At 37.9% G+C, this 20,684-nt stretch overlaps 1 protein-coding gene across 2 annotated transcripts in view; it reads left to right on the top strand.

Annotated features, from left to right (window-relative positions):
- EPB41L2 (erythrocyte membrane protein band 4.1 like 2) overlaps positions 1–20,335 on the top strand; it is a 277,512-nt gene extending 257,177 nt beyond the window's left edge. The window contains exon 25 of one of the 2 annotated variants that reach the window (XM_081250611.1): positions 17,976–20,335. The gene's annotated coding sequence lies outside the window, so the exon portion shown is untranslated. The remainder of the gene's footprint in view (positions 1–17,975) is intronic. The other variant, XM_081250619.1, reaches the window with a different exon arrangement.
- Positions 20,336–20,684: the final 349 nt, after the last annotated feature.

Here is a 20,684-nt window from a genome sequence, read left to right as displayed (position 1 = left end):
GTGTTTTTAACTACAGTCACCATGCTGAACATTATATCCCCAGGACTTATTTATTTATAACCAAAAGGAAAACACAGTATCTGAAGACATTTGAGCCTGTTTTGGAAATGTAGTGTAGGCTATGTAGCTGATACCTAGGGCACGATACCTGGGTTGCTTGTTCTAGGTGTAAGAGGCTACTCGCCTGAGAGCCACTTCTGTAAGTCCTCTTCCTACCCGGGAGTTTTCCTGGCTTGCAATTATGTCATTGTAGAGACTATGGATCTTTATTTTATTTGAAGAAGAAAACTGCATCAAGGTTTCTGGTTCAAGGAGGGTCCTCTACGTGGAGAATAGAACTTGTTGTGCAGGATTCCTCTTTTCCTTATTGCTCATCTAATAGCGCTCCTCTGGGCAAGTAGGCCAGTCCTGTTTCTCTCAGAACTTTCATCTGAAGAACAACATCAAAGCCTGGTTGGCTCCTGTGTCCCTTTGTTTTCTTGTTGGGCCATGCTTTTGAATGGTTTTCCAAACAAGGAGAAATTCTCCTCTTTTCTTCATATTTCAGTGTACACTTTTCTCATTGTCCTGTTGAAAGTGAAAAACGTTCCCTTGGCCCAGTTTTATCTTATACTGTTGACAGGATGAAAAACACTCTGGCGTATGACTTGGTGCTCAGACGTCCCTCCACCCGCATGTCAATTGGAAGACCGTTCATCCTCGCTCCCACACCTTCCCAGAGTGATGGTGGGCTAGGTGACATTTTAAAATTAGCTCCCTTTGATTTATGAATGGACTTTATTCTTTCACCTGTAATAAATGCACTCATGCCATTTTCCTGTCAGAGTTCTGGCAAGCCCTTCTATTCATCGGGGTGCAATTTTCCTAGTTGTGTGTGGGTAGCACCGGGGGGAGGAGAAGAATATATGTGGCTGTTAGTGGAAGGAATTACAAACTTTCTGTCGGCAATAGCAAATATCTCTGATAGTCAAGTTAGGAGTCACATTAAAGTTGAGCCGTGAAGTCACTGAGACTATACAAGATAAGGAAAGAACACCTCTCATGATGGTGCTCCATTCATTATGAGAGAAGTAAGTGTCACAATAGCTTACAGGGTCCTAAAGGATCTGGTCCCAGGTTACATCTCTGATCTCGCCTCCCACTATTCTCTTCTCATTCCCTCCACTTCGGCCACACTAGCTTCCTGGTTGTTCCTTGGACAAGCCTGGTACACTCTGCCGTAGGGCCTTTGCATTGGCTGTTTCTACTGCTGGAATTCTTTTTGCTCACATGTCTGCTGAGCTAACTTCAGCCTTTCCTTCAAATCTTGGCTCAAATGTCACCTTCTCAATGACACTATTTCTGCTCTCCTATATGAGTGGCAAGCCTGTCTGCTACCTCTCACTCCCAATATTACTTACCCTGCTCTACTTTTTCCTTTTCCCATGGCACTTACCTATTGTACAACACTAAATAATCCATTTACTGGGTCTATTATTGCCTGTCTCCCCTGGTAGGTGGATCCGTATGAGAACAGGGATCTTGGCCTGTTTTGTTCATTGATATATCCCAGATGACTCAAACAGTGCCTGGGATGTAGTTGCCCTTAGGAAATATTTGCTGAATTAAGGAAACATACAAGCCAGAGAGGTCTTTACTGTCCGCCTCTCTGTATGACCCCCACCCCCTGCCTTATCCCATAATTGTCTCATTTTTATTTATTTATTTTTTTTTTTAAATCATTTCTTTTTTTCTTTTTCTTTTTGGCCACACCATGGGTATCCCACAAAGGCTTGCAGGATCTTAGTTCCCCAGCCAGGGATTGAACCCAGGCCCTGGCAGTGAAAGCGCAGAGTCCTAACCACTGGACTGCCAGAGAATTCCCACTTGTCTTATTTTTAAACATTCTTTTTTTTAATTGGAGTATATATCCTATGATAAACCATAATGGAAAAGAATATATATATATGAAAAAAAGAAAGTATATTTAAACATCCTTTTTTACTTGAAATTACTTATTCAATGTCAGTATTTCCCGATAGACTACAGACTCCCCTAGTGCAAGATCACATCTATTTTACTGTATTTTCTGTATCCCCAACATTTTCATAATACCATGAAAACAATGGGTACTCAACTAATTGTTATATGAAGAAATATAATGTGGATGATGTTTAATTGTGATGACATTTGTTATCAATTTCCTGAATAAGTGATTTATTTCATCATTTTATTTTAGTCTTAAGTTACATGATATGGCCACCACTCAGTGTAATCTGTACTGTCCATTCCAGGTCATTAGATAAGTGTTAATGATGCCCTAGACCAGATATCTGGAAAAACTAATACCTCACTTATGCCTTAAAATGACCAGAAGAAAATACTCTAAAAATCCCATGGAAAAATTACTTAACAAGCTAATTAATTTGGACTTCATAAATTTTCTTTCCAAATATTATTTCCCAGGAAGTACTAGAAGAGATTCAATCATCTTCCTCACTCTCTAAAGTAGCTCTTGGTGACATCTTTCACTTTGTCCTGTTTTGTTCTCTTTATGCACTTACCTTTCACTGTATTACACTTCCTTGTTAGTTTATTTTGTCTTTTCGCTATAATGATAAGTACCATGAGAGGATGCATTAATTGTCTGGGACTGCTGAAACAAATGATAACAGACCTGGTGGTTGAAAACAACAGAAATGTGTTCTCACAGAGTTCTGAGACCAGAAGGCTGAGTCCCAGGCGTCAGCAGTGCTGAGTTCCCTCTGAGGGCTCTGGTGGAGAGTGCCTGCTTGCCTCTCCCAGCTTCTGGTGACTGCTGACAATCCTGGCACTGCGTGGCTCCTAGGCACATCACCTCAATCTCTGCCTCCGTGTTCACATGGCCTGCTCCCTTGTGCTTCTCTATGTCTGTGTCTCTGTTTCCCCTTCCCTTCTAAAGACTTATCATGGGATTTAGGACCCATCCTAATCCAGGATGATCTTATCTCAAAAGCCTTCACTTAATTACCTTTGCAAAGGTTCCTTTCCCTAATAAGATTGAATTTATAGGTTCCAGATGGATATATCTTTCGGAGGGCCACTATTTACCCCACTGAAGGGGCTTGACTATATTAATCAGTGCTGTATCGCTAGTATATAGGATGATTCCTTGAAGATATAGTGGGTGCTCAATAAATATTTGTGGAATGACATAAAGGAAAAAAGGCCATAAAATACAATGATCCCTAGACTTCCTGGCAAATACCAAATACGGTGGCAGTGTGGCTGTTAGAATCCTATAGGATGAGACAGAGGATCCTTCGGAGGGTGTCAAAGGGCAAAGTACTTTAGAACAAAGCCAGTTCAGTCTTTGAAATTTAAACCCCTCAACTCACCTCTCTCTCTCCCTGATGCTTTGGTTCTCAAGGAGGAGAACCACCAAGGAAGTCAAAAGATGATCAGGTGCTAATGGTAGACTGTTATTGGGAGAGTTAATAATTGCATGCAGAGAGAGAAGGAGAAAATGCATGCAGAGAGAGAAGGAGAAAATGCATCCAGAAAGCACTGGATTCTGCGTTGCCCTCTCTATAGAAGCACTATCTGTGCTCAGCTTTGCATCAGGCACAGATACGTCATCAGAACATGGGATGTGGTTTCCATACCATGTATGAGCTCCCCTCTAAAAAAGACCAGTGTATGTAAAAGAACCTCAAAAATATTAGTCCATACATAGGCTGTGTTGTATGGCAGACCCAGGTGCAGGAGAATTTAGAGAAAAGATTATAATGGAGGCAGAAACTGTCAGAAAACATAGGTTTTAGCTGGTCCCGAAAGGGTGGTTAAGATCTAGCTACGTGAGACTTTCCCGAGGAGGAAGATGTTGAGGAAAGACATGAAGACAGGGATGTATAGGGCACATTAAAGAGGTGCACAGCTCGGCTGGGGCTCTGGGAGGAAACAGGTCAATTTGGAGAGGATAGGGAGTTAGAGTGCATCATGGGAAATCAGGTGAGACATGTGAGGTGAGGAGAAAGGACAGCAGATTCATTTTTAAAAATCAGCTTTCTTTCTAGTTGAAGATTATCAGAACTCATTTTTTTTTGTCTCAGCTTATTCCTTCATCTCTTAATATATGCCCTCTTACAGTGGGCAGCTGAGAAAAAAAGAAATGTCTCCACTTGTCCTAAGCAGATGAATCCTACTTTTTTGTGTTTTGTTATTTTAAAGCCAGGACCATTGAATAATCTTCATTTGTTACCTTTTCAGCATTTTGCCCTCTAAATAGCATCATAAGGCACATTCTGCTTTTTATCTTATGAATTTTTCCATTTCTCTTGTGATTTTTTTCCTCTCTGAAATGTCCATTTTATTAAATGCTGTCATGTAGCAATTCTTGTTTCTTGTCACATTAGATTTAGTTCCTTAAAAGTATTTGGCCATCACCAGAGTTCTAGTTCTGGAAAACTGTATGAGGCTTTAATGTTCCTTAAAATGGATTTCACTATAGTTTGTTGCCTACTCAGTAACATCGTATTTGAAATGAATGAAAACAATTGTACTCCCAGATCTTAAGATATTATTGGCATTAGTTTAATGGTAATTCTCTTCATAAAGTGCCTTGGAAACTAAGTTTTCAACTATCTATTAATTATTTAAGCGCTGGAGCTGAAGAACAGTTCAAAGGAACTCTGAACAAGTGCCAAATCTTTAGATTTGTTACTTCAGCCTCCTTAAACTTTCAAAAGAATCTGACATGCAAATTCTCTAAGAATTATTAAAATAAGAGTAAAAGTTCAAGAACCAATTAAGAAAATCATTGGAGATGATTGTATCTGGAATTTAGACTAAGGTTTGTGTTAAAATGAAGTGCACAATGATAAGCCAAAGCAAAATATAAGAAAATAAAAAATGTAGCCCTTATCTGATAAAAAGAAAAACAAACCAGAAAATCTCTTCAATCAGAAGAAATGGATTCTTGATCTGGCACTAATTTATTGCCTAAGTCAAGGAACAGTGAACACTTTGGATGATATATTAAGAATTTCTTAAAAGATGCAGAAATATTCTTTGGCCATTTAGTGTGTCACTGATCAGTAAAAATTAAGGATATGATATTAAATTCTACATTGAATGTTTTTACATTGAAAGTGAAGGGGACAAACATTTAATGAAAGTTGTAGCAGACAGAACCTATCAAATGCCAATTCTTCCTTTTTTGTGAAAGAACCCAGGGCAGTGTGCCCAGCTGAAAAACTGTTTTCCAGTCTACTTTGCAGTTAGGTATCGCTGTGTGACAAATTTCTGGTCAGAGATGTAAGTGACAGTTACTTCTGGACAGGCTCCCATAAGGGAGGGTTGAATTATTCCCCTCCACTGTGCCCAGCAGCCATCTTGACCATGCGGTGACTTCAGAGATTGAAAATAAGAGGTCTCTGGGCTCCTAAAGACTTCTGGATCTGTCATACCAGCCTTGGACTTCCTACCCCTGGGCTTCTTTTCTGTAGGAGAATAAACCCTTGTGTGTTTAATCCACTGGAGTTGGATCTCTTTTGCCAGCAGCCAAATTAAACTGCTAACTTAAACACATGCCCATGTAGTGTCAGTTGCTTTTTAAATGGTATCTATCTCTAAGTTGTCTCAACTGCCCTTTGAGTCATATATTACTGATTTAGAGCATTTGAGGACCTGGCTAAGGTCATAAGAATATTTAGGAGAGTTAGGATTTGAGCTTAACTCAGGTCTGTATGCATTCAAGTGTTAAGTTCCCAATACACTTGTGATCTGACCTGAAAGCTTGCTCCAGGGGCTGAGCTTAGAAGATCTGGTGTCTCTCTCCAGATTTCCATTTTGGATCTCCATTGTCATAACATTTCTTGGCAGTGCTAAGAGGAAACTTGGGAAGAGCTTTGTCCCGTATAATAAAAGCTTGAAGGTAGACTCCACATCCTTTGGGATCCACGTATTGGGAACATGAGAATCAAAAGAAAAACTCTCAAAAGGAAGAGGAAATTGAAGACAACAGTTCATGCATCAGCATCCTTTCTTGAGCTCTACAATAACCCTGGAAATTCTATAGTTTATTTTGCTAAGTGAGGTGTTATTACTTCTATATGCCCTTTCTCCTCACTTCCAAGAAAGTTGTATTTCCTGGAAGACTGATTTGTAAAAAAAGCATGAAGAATAAGAGGGATGGTGATTAAAAAGTTGACTTAGAGGGGCTTCCCTGGTGGCGCAGTGGTTGAGAGTCTGCCTGCCGATGCAGGGGACACAGGTTCATGCCTCGGTCCGGGAAGATCCCACATGCTGCAGAGCGGCTGAGCCTGTGAACCATGGCCTGTGGGCCATGGCCACTGAGCCTGTGCATCCAGAGCCTGGGGTCCACAACCAGAGAGGCCACAGCAGTTAGAGGCCTGTGTACCGCGAAAAAAAAAAAAAGTTGACTTAGAGAATGGCTTTCTAAAGCCCATGACTCTACTAAAAGGATAATGGTCACTTACCCCTTCTTCCCACATCACGCTTATTTCCCAGTGGTTTCCTAGGGCAAGTCCTCAGCAGTGCTTATTGCAAGACCTCTAGCTGGCCTCCCTCTGCTGGTCTCTGGCCCACTCCAGGCAGTTTTATGCACCTGCACTGGAGTCCCCTTTTCCAACATAAATGGGAATCTGTTGTTCCCCTTCCTTAGAAATTTCTGATAAATCCCATTACCTTCAAGTTGGAGGCCAAACTCCTTGACCTGTCATTGTGTCCCTTAATTCTCCAGTTTCATCTCCTATAGCCTCATCCCCATACGCTAATGCTCATCTCCCCATAGGTCACACTGAGCTTCCCATTCTGCAACATTCTCTTTTACACATGGCCAACTTCAGGCTAACCAGTTCTGACAATATACTATTAGAACCAGGCTATTTTTGAATTTAACTTACATTGCTCATTTATAATGCCTGAGTCCCACTTCCCAAAGGTCTTACATTTGCTATAAAGGTGCCAGTGTTACCTTTATTTTTCTCTTTCCTCCTATTCTCTCAAGTGATTTTAACAGCGGGCTGTGGCTTCTCAGATTGTGAGCTTATTTCTCTTGACACTAGGTAATATTTGCAATTTAAGGGTGTCACTGACCAACCTTGAGGCACTGCCTCCTATTCATTTTCCCCCAGCTGAGTTGGCAGTATTGCTTTTTTGTTACTCTCTAAAAAATTTATTTTCTCAGTTTATAGACAGCATACATTTTCTTCTTCATTCAGCATCTCAGCTTCATTATTTATTACCCCCTTGCAAAAAAAAATTGTTCATGAACTCTTTAATCCTAGTAATGAAGCAACTAAAGACCATTCTAAATTTACCCTATTTGTTGGACTGAGAGGAGGCGTCATCTTGAGGGTATTCGAGTGCCCTATTGTCACCACCTGCCCTCTAATTGAACAAAGTCTAGTCTTCTTTTTGGATGTGGTAGCTCTCTGGGGTTATTTAAAATGTTTACCGAAGGAGAATGAGCCCAGAGCACTCATCTCTTCTCATTGCTTCTCTAATGCTCCTCTATACAGATAATTCCTAAATCTGTCTTTCTGACATTGATAGCAAGTTCAGATGCCTATCTCAGAGTTTATTGGGCATTTCCACCGAGATATCCTACTGGGATGTAAAATTTAATATCTAAAAATAAACTATCAACACCCCATAAAACAAACAATCTATCCTCCAGAGGGATGTAGATCTATTAATGGTGCCATCTTGGTCAAAATCATCAAGGTAATTTCATCAGTCTCTTTCCTGCTCAAAAATTACTTACGGGAAATTAAACTCATAAACTTGATGTTCAAAGCATTCTACAGATTGACCCTGATGTCTTTCCAGCTTCCTGCTTCACTATTTCCTCCCACCAATCCTTCACTGTGGTCAGGCATGTATTCACTGCTACAGAGAATATTTTTTCTCTATATTTGTTTAAGCAATACTCCTTCAGGAATGTCCTCCTTTCTCTAGTCATAGAGTTGCAATGAGGTCACTGAAAGCTTGGCACCTTTGGTCCACAGAATTGTCCTGACTTCCTGAACTATTCCTTTAGATTTTGAGTATGTACCACTCCTTTGGTACGTATTAAATATATTATAGAAGATTCGATATGACTTGTAAAAGTTAACACAGCACAAAATTAATGATGAAAACTAAAACTATTTATAAAGAGCAGGAAGAGGTGTTAACAGATAATCTGAGGTGAAATGTTTGCTCTACTGGATCACAAACGTGGCTGACTTTCCAAGCAGCTGAGCCAAACCACAAGGTGCATTGGGTCACATCATCCTCATTTTATGGTTTAATTTTTAGAAAAGGGAACCATATGAGAAAGCTCTGGAGAAAGCAACATTTTTCTGGAATGAAACTCACAATTGATTTACAGTGTGCATCTTTTAGCACAGGCTCTGGACACGCAGGCTCAGCGGCCATGGCTCACGGGCCTAGCCGCTCTGCGGCATGTGGGACTTTCCCAGACTGGGGCACAAACCCGTGTTCCCTGCATCGGCAGGCGGACTCTCAACCACTGTGCCATCAGGGAAGCCCCCAGTGTTCGTCTTTTTTCATAGGTAAATCTAGTTCACAGTGAAAAGGGGACAAAGGTACTTCTTGAATGAAATCTTCCAGTATCAACCCTTTATAAAGAATACAGTGTGAAATGAAGAGCTGAGATAGTGTGATTCTGGACCTGTACTTTCTATTGATCTAACAATACCAAGATAGAGCTTGGTAAATCTAAAAAAAATAGGTGGTGTGCTTGTCCATTCGATTCTGTCCTATTGGATATAAGAGCTTTTGGATGACAGTCAATTTCTCTGACAAGTGCTTGTTCTGCATGCAGTTTATGTTGCTGATAAAAGTGAGAACCACATGCTTAGAGACCAGATGCACCGAAGGCAGAGTTGTCATTCTGTTGTGAAAATTTAAAAACCAGAGTTGTGTTCCACCCAGACAGTCCAGCCGACTTCTTCTCAGATGGCCAGAAATGGAGCCAATTTCCTCCTTCCAAAATACCCCCCAGCACTAAAAATCATGAGATTGTACCTATAAAACCATTACTACAATGTTACCTATAAGTGAGTCTAGGAAAAAAGACTGGAAATGGAGATTGAAAATTTTTAAATTTTTATTGAATTATATTTTATTACAAAGATAGAATTAAGGGATCAATAATTTCTGGTCTTAAAATTTGCTTGCTGGTTAATACGTAACAACAAATAAAAATACGAAAAGAGCATTCTATCTTCTCCAGCTAATTTAGTTGTGTGAGACCCAGAGTCAGCTTTAACGTCTTCAGCAAAAATCCTTCCAACAAAAATGCTTGACACTCATTTCTCTTCTCCAGTAGAAAGACTGACCCAAGGGAAACAGGGAGTGACCAAGTTGGTCCTCTTTCCCTCTAGTCCTCTAAACAACACCCTTTCCTGAGTTAAGACCCTAATATTCTTGCAGGATCTGATGCTGGTTCCCTGGAGGATCCGTTTTCTCTCATCTCTTACTTCTCTCTATCCCAGGGCTGAAGGGGGCTTATACTGTGCTTCTGACTTCTTCTGATGTTATTTAATCATCAATAACAATATTTAATTCCCTAACACCATTATCTGGTGTCATAGAATTAATTCCTATGCTTTCTTTGTTATTTCTGCCTCCGGAGATGTTACTATGTTGGACATGACATGACAGGACAGAAAAAACCAAAGCGAAATAGTGTGTCTTATAATTGTTTGTAAAGCTGGTGAGTATCCATTACTGAGAAACTGACATAAAGTGATTCTGGGACTATGCTTTCTGGTGACCTGACAATTCTAATATAGGTCTAGGAGAACACAAAAGGTTGGGCAATTAATGATTTTGCTCATAGGACCCCTGGTCTTAGTTTCTCTTAGGTCTTAGCTCCAGATTATTGGGAGGGGATCTTGAAGACCTCACAGTTCTCTCCCCATCTCTGGCCATTCTTACTCTCTCTGTCACTGAGCTAGGCCAGTCATCCCCTTGTCCTATGGTTTTCTCTGCCTGGAATATTCTACCCCGGGTACCCATGTGTCTGGTTTTCTTTCACCTTCTAAGTGTCAGTTATAATGGAACCTCAGAAACACTTTCTATAGGCATCTAATATAAAGTACCTTTTACTTTTGTACGCCCTATCCAATTATCCCATTTTATTTTTGCCATATATAAGAACATGCATTTATTGCTTGCTTCTTGACTGTCTATCTCCAAAACCTGATTAGAATAGGCTATTTTCTGTCTTGTTCACTGCTAATTTCCAGCTCTTGTATCACTCCCTGGCAGATGGAAGGTGTTCAGTAAATATTTGTTGAATGATTGAGTTCTGTATGAATATAAGAGGCACACCAAAATGTAGGCAGCTCTCTGATCAGGAGAAGTCTTGGATTGGGCAGACAATGTAAGAGTTGCATTTTCATCTTATTGGAGAAGATTCACAAACATTATAATGCTAATACTGTAGACAAGGAGATGGAGAATAAAGTTGTAACTGGAGTAGAGTGCAGGGGATCCTGAAAAGTGCCTTGTGAGCACATGAAAGATGCAGACAGGAGAAAGATAATATTATTTAGAATGTAAAATAACTTACAGAATACAAGCTAGAATACCAACCAATCTGGGCCAATGGAGATCTTTTGAAAATTTTCTAAAAAAAAAAAAGATGAATAAAAAAGGGAATGTGAACACCTCTATGCACTGGTGGGGATAAATCTCCAAATGACATTGTAAAATGGAAAAGTATGAAAATTTTCTCTTAATCTTGCCCAGACTTTTTTTTTCTTTTTTTTTTAACATCTTTATTGGAGTGTAACTGCTTTACAATGGTGTGTTTGTTTCTGCTGTATAACAAACTGAATCAGCTATACATATACATATATCCCCATATCCCCTCCTTTTTGTGTCTCCCTCCCCGCCTCCATATCCCACCCCTCTAGGTGGACACAAACCACCGAGCTGATCTCCCTGTGCTATGCGGCTGCTTCCCACTAGCTATCTATTTTACATTTGGTAGTGTATATATGTCCATGCCACTCTCTCACTTCGTCCCAGCTTACGCTTCCCCTGCCCTGTGTCCTCAAGTCCATACTCTATGTCTGTGTCTTTATTTCTGTCCTGCCCCTAAGCTCTTCAGAACCTTTTTTTTTTTTTAGATTCCATATGTATGTCTTAGCATACGATATTTGTTTTTCTCTTTCTGACTTACTTCACTCTGTATGACAGTCTACAGGTCCATCCACCTCACTAAAAATAACTCAATTTTGTTTCTTTTTATGGCTGAGTAATATTCCATTGTATATATATGAGACATCTTCTTTATCCATTCATCTGTTGATGGACACTTAGGTTGCTTCCATGTCCTAGCTATTGTAAATAGAGCTGCAATGAAGATTTTGGTACATGACTCTTTTTGAATTATGGTTTTCTCAGGGTATATGCCCAGTAGTGGAATTGCTGGTCATATGGTAGTTCTATTTTTAATTTTTTAAGAAACCTCCATACTGTTCTCCATAGTGGCTGTATCAATTTATATTCCCACCATCAGTGCAAAGAGTTCTCTTTTCTCCACACCCTCTCCAGCATTTATTGTTTCTAGATTTTTTGATGATGGCCATTCTGACTGGTGTGAGATGATATCTCATTGTAGTTTTGATTTGCATTTCTCTAATGATTAATGATGTTGAGCATCCTTTCATGTGTTTGTTGGCAATCTGTATATCTTCTTTGGAGCTGTCTATTTAGGTCTTCTGCCTATTTTTGGATTGGGTTGTTTGTTTTTTTGATATTGAACTGCATGAGCTGCTTGTATATTTTGGAGATTAATCCTTTGTCAGTTGCTTCATTTGCAAATATTTTCTCCCATTCTGAGGGTTGTCTTTTCATCTTGTTTATGACTTCCTTTGCTGTGCAAAAGCTTTTAAGTTTCATTAGATCCCGTTTGTTTATTTTTGTTTTTATTTCCATTTCTCTAGGAGGTGGGTCAAAAAGGATCTTGCTGTGATTTATGTCATAGAGTGTTCTGCCTATGTTTTCCTCTAAGAGTTTGATAGTGTCTGGCATTACATTTAGGTCTTTAATCCATTTTGAGTTTATTTTTGTGTATGGTGTTAGGGAGTGTTCTAATTTCATACTTTTACATGTACCTGTCCAGTTTTCCCAGCACCCCTTATTGAAGAGGCTGTCTTTTCTCCATTGTATGTTCTTGCCTCCTTTATCAAAGATAAGGTGACAATATGTGAGTGGGTTTGTCTCTGGGCTTTCTATCCTGTTCCACTGATCTATATTTCTGGTTTTGTGCCAGTACCATACTGTCTTGATTACTGTACCTTTGTAGTATAGACTCACCTCCATTTTTGAAAGATGTTTTTGCTAGGTATAGAATGTTTGACAGTTTTTTTTTTCAGCTTTTTAAAGATGTGGTTCCATTGTCTTCTGAATTCTATTCTTTCTGATCAAAGCTCTAATTGTTGTTGTTGTTCCCTTTATGGGATGAGTCTTTTTAAACTCTGGTTGCTTTAAAGGTTTTTCTTTCATCTTTTGTTTTTATAGTTTCCTTTGATGTTACCAGGTGTTTTTTTATTTGGTTTTAATCCTGCTTGGGTTTCACTGAGCTTCCTGGATCTGTGGGTTGAGATCAACTTTAGAAAAATTTTGGTCCTTATTTCTTTAACTATAATTTTCTGCCCAATGCTTTCTCTTCTTTCCTTCTGGGACTCCAATGACATGTGTCTTAGACTGCTTTATGCTATTCCACAGGTAATTCATGTTCTGTTTATTTTTTAAAAATATGTTCTTTTTCTGCACTTCTGTTTGGATGACTTCTATTGAGCTGCATTCAAATTCACCAATTATTTTCTTTGTTATGGCCAATCTTTTAGAGTGATCCACTGAATTTTTATTTCAAATATTATATTTTTTGGTTCTAATATTTTCATTTGGTTCTTTTCTTTCTCAAAATTTCTAAAAATTCTATATAGCTTCTAAAATTCAGTGTCTTCTCATCTATCCTACTAATCTTTTCCTGTTGAGTCCTTAAATATTTTTAGTGATTTCAAAGTCTCTTTCTTCTAATTCCAACATCTGGACCATCTCCTGCCCTGCTTTTATTAACTAATTTTTTTTCTTGACTATGAGTCACATTTTTCTATTTTTCCCACATGTAGTGAGATTTAATTGCATACATACTTGATACAGTAATAATAAATTATAGACAACAGAGAATTCTGTTATCTTCCTCTGAAGAGTGTGTAATTTTGTTCTAACAGGTAGTTGTATTGCAGGAAGGTCATCTTGAGCCTGGGAAATCTTGGTTCTAGTCTTTCTCAGAGTAGGTTTGTTTTAGTTTTGTCATTATTCCTAAGGCAAATCTCTCAGCCTGGGGATAAGGTCTTTATTTTTCTTTCAGGGTCTTTTTAATAGCTTCGTTGGAGCACAGTTTACATACCATAACATTAACCCATTGTGAGTATATAATTCATAGATTTTTGGTAAATTTATAGAGTTGTGCAACTATAACCACAATACAGTGTTTTTAAATTGTAAAATACAGATAAAATAAAATTTGCCATTTTAACTATTTTTAAATGTATAGTTCATTGACATTAAGTAATTCACACTGTTGGGCAACTATTACTGCAGCCATCTCCAGAACTCCTTTGTATCTTGCTAAACTGAAACTCTATGCCTGTTAAACAGTAACTAACCATTCCCCTTTCTTTCCGGCCACAAAAGCCTCCATTCTACGTTCTGTCTCTGTGAATTTGACTACACTAGGTACCTATATAAGTTGAATCATACAGTATTTGTCCTTTTGCAACTGGCTTATTTCACTTAATATACTAATGCCTTCAAGTTTCATCTATGTTGTAGCATGTGTCAGACTTTCCTTTCTTTTTAAGGCTAAATAATATTGCATTGTGTATATATACCACATTTTGTTTATCCACAGCTCAGTTTTAGAACATGTCCATCACTCCAAAAACTCCCTTATGCCTGCTTGAAGTTAATCCCCACTCTCTCCCCCAGCCCTAGATAACCGCTGATCTGCTTTCTGCGTTTATAAACTTACTTTCTCTAACCATTCATATAAATAGAATAATAAAATATGTGGCTTTTGCATCTAGGTTCTTTCATTTTAGAAATTGAGAAGAGATCTTTGTTCCTAGGGCATGGCCATTCTGGAGTTTTAATTGACGCCAAAGGCATTTACCAAATCCTTCTAATTTGATGGGTCTTGAACTTCAAACTCTGTATCCCCTGGGGTGAGTGGCCACTGAAATCTATGCACAGGTCTTTCAGCTTTCCAGCCATCACTTCCCTCCTGAGTCCTTAGAATCTTACCCTGCACAAGTACAGTTCAAAGGTTAACAGAGAACTTGGGGGTAGTTAATGCACAGATTTGGGGGCTCCCACTATTGTGACTCCCTTCTGAGATTTCTTACAATTTCTAGCTACTATGGTAGTCCACAAATACTCAGGCTAGTAATATTAAGGCTCTCTACTGGAACTTATCCTTCATGCCCAGGACTGGAGTGTGCCCCCAGAAAAAACAGAATAACATGGGTCTTACTCACTTTAGTTGCCTCTTTTAAGCATTGAATGTCTTCCCAATTCTGCCTCCTTTTGGTCACTCTCCAGTGACTTTAAATGTTTGCTCTTTACATTTTGTCTAGAATATGTAATATATATATATATATATATATATATATATAATGTAGTTGGTAGGAGGGTTAGTCTGAAAGAAGATACTACCATTACAAGAGTCAGAAGATTTCATGACAAGAAGATTATATGTGTATGAAAGATAAGCATTAAGAAAGAGGTTCAGACTCAATAATTAAGATACCATCACTTCAGAATTTGTGATAATTCAGACAGAACTTTATCTGTAATTTCTTTAAAGAAATGAATATTATCAATAGGATCATAAGAATAGTTCTTCAACTACCTAGGGAGAAAATCCTATATCTTTCTGGTCATTTTTATTTTGTACTTTGTTTTAAAAACATCAAATTCTTTGTAATATATACTTCTAAACATGTAACTACCATGGTGATAGTTGCTGGATAAATAGTGAGAACAGTTAACATTGCTTGAGCACTTATTATGTGCCAGGTACTATAATAAAAGCTTTATAGTATGAGCTCTTTTAATATTAACAAAAGAGAAAGTGCATCAAATTAGTAGTAGCTTCAGGAACTTGAACCCAGGGACCTACTTATAGAGCCTGCTCATTTCACTATCAGGAATACCTCACTGGGATGAGCACTTGAGGACTAAGGATGCCATGTGAAAGGGGAGGTTGTGCACTCTGTCTGCTGATTAGTCCAAACCTGCAACGGGCTGGTCATATCCACCCTTGATGCTTCTGGAGAAGCAAGACCTCTTCTGAGGAGGATCTGGGTGAATGTGGTGTCACAGATTCCACTCACCCTTAAGCTGGAGGGGAAAATTCACTTTTTTTTTTTTCCTGCGATGAGTTGTACAGTTTGTCAAAACATCAGCCAGGACTGGGTGACCTTAAATTCTATGAGAAAACTAATGGCTCAGTTTCTGTGGAGCTCATTTATGGGCAGACTAACTGGTCCACTGGTGTTCTTTGTATGTGGGGAGAGGATGCTGGAGCTGTCATTAAGTCTCAAAACTTAGATGTTCCAGGTTTCTGCTGCCTCCTCTTTGGCCTCCTAGGATGGACAATTTTTCACATGTGTCATCCAGTTCATGCTTCGCCGCCTGAATCCTCTTTCTCATGCAGGCAGCTTTTCTAATTATCTCCTGCTGAAGACAGCCAACTGACCGCGGACGGTTGTCAGTTAGGCAGGACTTGGTTCCCTAATGGGAAGGCACAGCTAACTGCTGCTCTGATTATCAAGTTGAAGCATTTTTATTATACCCTAAACAGCCATCTAATTTCATTGTGACAGGAGAGGGAAGAAAATGAATAGAATATCTTGATGGGTCAAAATACTGCCAACATACCGACCCATGAATTTGTTCACAAAATGAGCAAACATTTCCTTACTGGAAACAGATATACCAATATATTAACAGAGGTTACTTCTTGGTGGTTAGTTTATAGATGGTTTTTATTTTCTTATTTGTGTTTTCCTGTACTTTCTGTATTCTAAAAAATAATATATATTACTTTTGGACTCAGATTTTTAAAAAAGGAGAGATAGGGTAGCCTGGCCTTCAGGGTCCTACTTTCAACATAGAACTGAGGCTCAGAGCCCTGCTTCAGAAAGCCATAAACCATCCCTAAAGCCTAAGACCTTAAAAAAATTCAAACAGACCCAGAATTGTAATTTTCCTCTGAAAACTGTCCAACTGCTCAGTTTCTTATAAATATATAAATATAAACAAAATATTTATTTAAAATATTTTAATTTAATTAAATTAATTAATTTAAAATATTTATATAAATATAAATACATATATAAATATATAAATATAAATAAAAAATGAACAGGGTATATGATTTTCCATTTAAATCCAACATGTGGTAGACATCTAATAAACATCTGATGAATACATGCAAGAAAGAGTGAGTGAAGGCATGAATAACATATTCGGCCAGGAGTTTTTCAATTGCAAGTTTCTGAAAACTGAATATAAATAGGGCAATATTGATTATTGTACCTGGAAGGTTGAGGGTCAAACTGGACTCAGGTATATTTTCCCTTTGCTTAGCTGCCCATGAATTGGCTTCAGATTCTCCCTGGCTCCTTTACAGGTATGTCACATGAATGTGACCCTAGACAGCTTTGTAGTTACATTCTTAGAGCTTTTAATTCAAAGTAAAAGAAGAACTTGGCTTCAGCTCCCATTTGGGAATTCCAGGTAAGCCTTCAACTGGATCACTATGAATCATAGCCCACCCTTGTAGCCAGCATGGGTGGGTATTGTGACTGACAACCCCTCCAAACCCTACAGAGCTGGGAAGAATCCCTCAGAGAAAGGGAGTGGGAGGTGCAGATGCCAGGAGAAGTAAGAAGGGAGGCAAACAGAGCAGACAAATTCCACACATCATCTAGAGAGAAGCATTATTAATCATGAAAATGACAACATTGATAATAACTGAGATTTGTTATATGCAGGTACAATCTGAGCCCTTCACACACATTATCTCAAAGCTGTTCCACAACTCTACAGGTACTAAGGATCAGAGCCATTAACTGACTAAGCCAAGGGCAAAGAAAATGATGGATAATGAAGAGGTTAGCACTTAATGGGGTCTAATAGAAAGGGGGCAAATGTATTGAGATGCTTTAAACTTAGACATGCCCGCTGATAACATGCTTGACCTATTTTTTTTCATAAAAAGGAAAGAAGGTCAACCATGAACAAAATTTAGGGCTAGATTGCTGACATATATTTTAATTTACAAATTTATGCCTTCATTGGACTCTGGCAACCAGACATTTAACTTTTCATGTTACTTGATTCATTTCACGTTAAGGTGATTCATTAATCATGTAACTGAACAACTTAGTTTTTATGGCTTTTAAAAATATAAGTAAAGTCATTTTTATTCAAGCAAATCCAGAAATTTTAAAAAGTCACTTAACCAGGTATGTGTTTTCATTTGGGATTCAGGAAACATTGACAGTGTATGACTTTACATTAAAAAAAAAAATGTTTGTATAAGGCTAGTCATGGAAAGGTCGTGTATTCAGTGGTTCAGAGGATGGGGTCTGGGCCAGATCTGGTTTGGAATCCAGGCTCTTGATGCTGCCTTTTTAGCTGTGTGCAACTGAACAGTGTGTTCAGTGCCTTGCTCTCCTCATGTGTGGAATGGAGATAAGCATAGATCCTCTCTTAGAAGGTTGCTGTGTGGATTACAATGCATCCATTCAATCCATCAAAGGGGTTAGAGCAATGCCAGCTTAATAAATGGTCGCCCTTAATTTTATTAGAGCTCTCTTTGCATGTGTGTAGAGGCTTTTTTTTTCAGTTTCTGCATAAGACTTGTTTTGTTTCTGTTTTTGTTTTTATCACAGATCTACATCAAAGAGGAAATAGTATTGCTGTCAGCATTAGAGAGGCTGTGTTCAATCCCTCGATCTGCAGCCACTGGGGGATATGGGGGAAATCATTTCACACGTCTGGATTGCTGAAGCATTAAGTGTCCATACCAATAACAACTAATTGACTCTTTTGTATTACACAGTATTGAACTCCCCAATTGAGACTGATGTTCAGTGAGAAGATGAAAAGATGCCTGACGGCAAGGACTTTGCAAGTCTCAGGAGTTAGAGAAAAGAGGGCTGAGTCTTCAGACCAGGGCATTTACAGCATCAAAGAAACGAGGTGGCAATTGGGTAACTGCTGTTAAATCAAGGACCCCAAATACCAAAGTAAAATAAAATAAAATAAAAGGCATTCTTCAAAACCTACAACAAATTTCAAAGCTGGCAGATTAAAGTTAAACTTTGCATATTTCAAGTTGATCACATGAGAATATTGATGTCTAAATAATGAAAATGTATTATTTAATTGCATTTGTCTTTGCTTTTCAGTTACTTATTAAGAAGCTAAAGGTCGATACTTTCTTAGCTTTGTCTTCCTAGGTTAGATGAAAGTCCACTGAGATAAGAGACTCAGAAGAAGAAATGAACAAAAGTAATGAACCAATCCATATTTATTCCCATATGCCGGTCGTCGATTTTGAATAATTTACTGTGTGTGCACACAGTTTACTACATCAAGAGGTGCCTGGAAATCAGAGAGAGTGATGATCAAGTTGAAAACTCTCTGATCAGAGAGCTAATATCTTGTTCCAACATATATTTAGGTACTGAGCTAATTCTTCTGCTGATCTTAGGTTTAATGGGTTGATTTTCTTGTGATCCAAAAACTTAAAGGTAGAAATACGATCATTCTAAATTTATTGCCTACTTTTATCATCCTATGAACTTGTGCTTTATTGATTTTTAAGAAAAGAATCAGGTACTGACCATCCATGGACATAAAAGCCAGGAAAAAGATGAATTTGCATTTTGAAAAAGAAAAATATCTATATCGTCTTTTGCTTTGAAAGTTTTCCCCTTGAGATGAATATACATGCTTTATAAATATTAACTCAAGTCCCTTTTGACATTTGGCCTGTGTGAAGAAGATTCTAAGTCAAAACCTGGAAGCTTTAAGTCTCTTCTATGAATGAAAAGTCTTCACTGTTCTCAAAGCATCCACAAATTGCATTTGAATCTTTTCATATTTTTTTTTCTTTAACTTGGCCTGGGCCTCACCTCTGCCCCACTCCTGAGATACAGAGTTCATTTAGCATTCCAAATGTTCATGACATTGAAGTGGGGGGCTTGGATAGAGGTAAAAATGAGGAAAGGGAAAATTTCTGTGTTTGTGGGGTTTAAGTTCTAAAATTGGAAAAGTGTAGTTTTTTTTTTTTTTTTTTTTAAAGAAACTACACTGCTCAAGATATTAGTCAAAAGAATTTTGGAAGATTTTGGGGAGGGGTCTGTATAACTTAGCATTTATCTTATAGTTCTATGAAAATATTCCAATGATAAAATTTTAGATTTAAAAAGTTATAAATATCAGTGTTGGACCATGTTTGAATTTTTATAAGCTTGTAACTGATTTTTTTTTCCTGTACCATTTCTTCCAAACATTAAAAATCATGACTTAGGCTTCTGATGGGTTAAAAATATATTCTGAGTAATGTTCAACCTTTAGTTCCACCACATGCTCTTGTATGAGTAATGCTACCTCACCCCAAATCGAAGCATGGGAAATTTGCATTCCCTCAAAGGATTGTAAATGAGCCCCTTGTCAAGCTGCCAGAGTAAATTAACAAGATTTAAATTTTGCCATAATATCTATCGGAAATTCAAATGACTAGTAATTAAAGCAGTGCTTGCTCTCTTGTGACATATGCAGCGTGACAAAACAGTCCTGATATGTCACCTCTCTGCTTCTGCCTGTTTTATTATAGCTAGTTGGGCACCAGGTGGCTTATCTGTAGAGTGTCTTGCAGTCTATTAAATTCTAAGTGTGAAACAGAAATAAAACACAATAAATATTTTATGGTATGAGTGAATACATGTTCCTCAAAGCCATTCTGTACCCTTGAGTTTTATAAGGATAGCCTTTTCTATAATAAAATAGTTTATCATTATAGAAAAAAAAATTAAATACACAAGAGGGAAAGACTACCCATAATCCATCACCCAGAGATAATAGCTTTTAATATTATATTTGTGTATTCGGGCCCAGATATTTTGTTTATATTCAGAAATAATTGGGATCATATGACATATAAATTGTATAAATTGGTTTTAAAACATCTCTTTCTGATTATGAAGGCAATGTAGTAACATTAGTGAACATTTGGAAAATAAAAAAAAGAAGAAGATAAAAATAATCTCAAATCCCACCCAGGGATAACAACTATCAATAGTTTACTTCTAATTATAATATTTTTTCTTTGCATATTTGTGTATATTTAAAAGTGCACACTAATAATGAATAATGGATTGTTATGTAAATGAGGCTAATGTTAATAAAGATACAGGTAACACTGAAAGAAAGAAAAATACACAATAAATAGTAATTTTTTATGGCATAGTGAGCAGAGGAATATCACAGAACTTTGGTGGAAGATGCTGTGCAGTGGGGGTAGTGACAGATAATATGTTTATTTATCTTTCATAGAAAAACTTAATGAGTCAGGTCATCAAAAATGAATTAAA

Source organism: Mesoplodon bidens (genome assembly GCF_964165515.1).
Source record: "Mesoplodon bidens genome assembly, chromosome: 12".
NCBI lineage: Eukaryota > Metazoa > Chordata > Mammalia > Artiodactyla > Ziphiidae > Mesoplodon > Mesoplodon bidens.
Note: the sequence above shows the minus strand (reverse complement) of the source record. Positions and strands in the feature narration are given on the sequence as shown.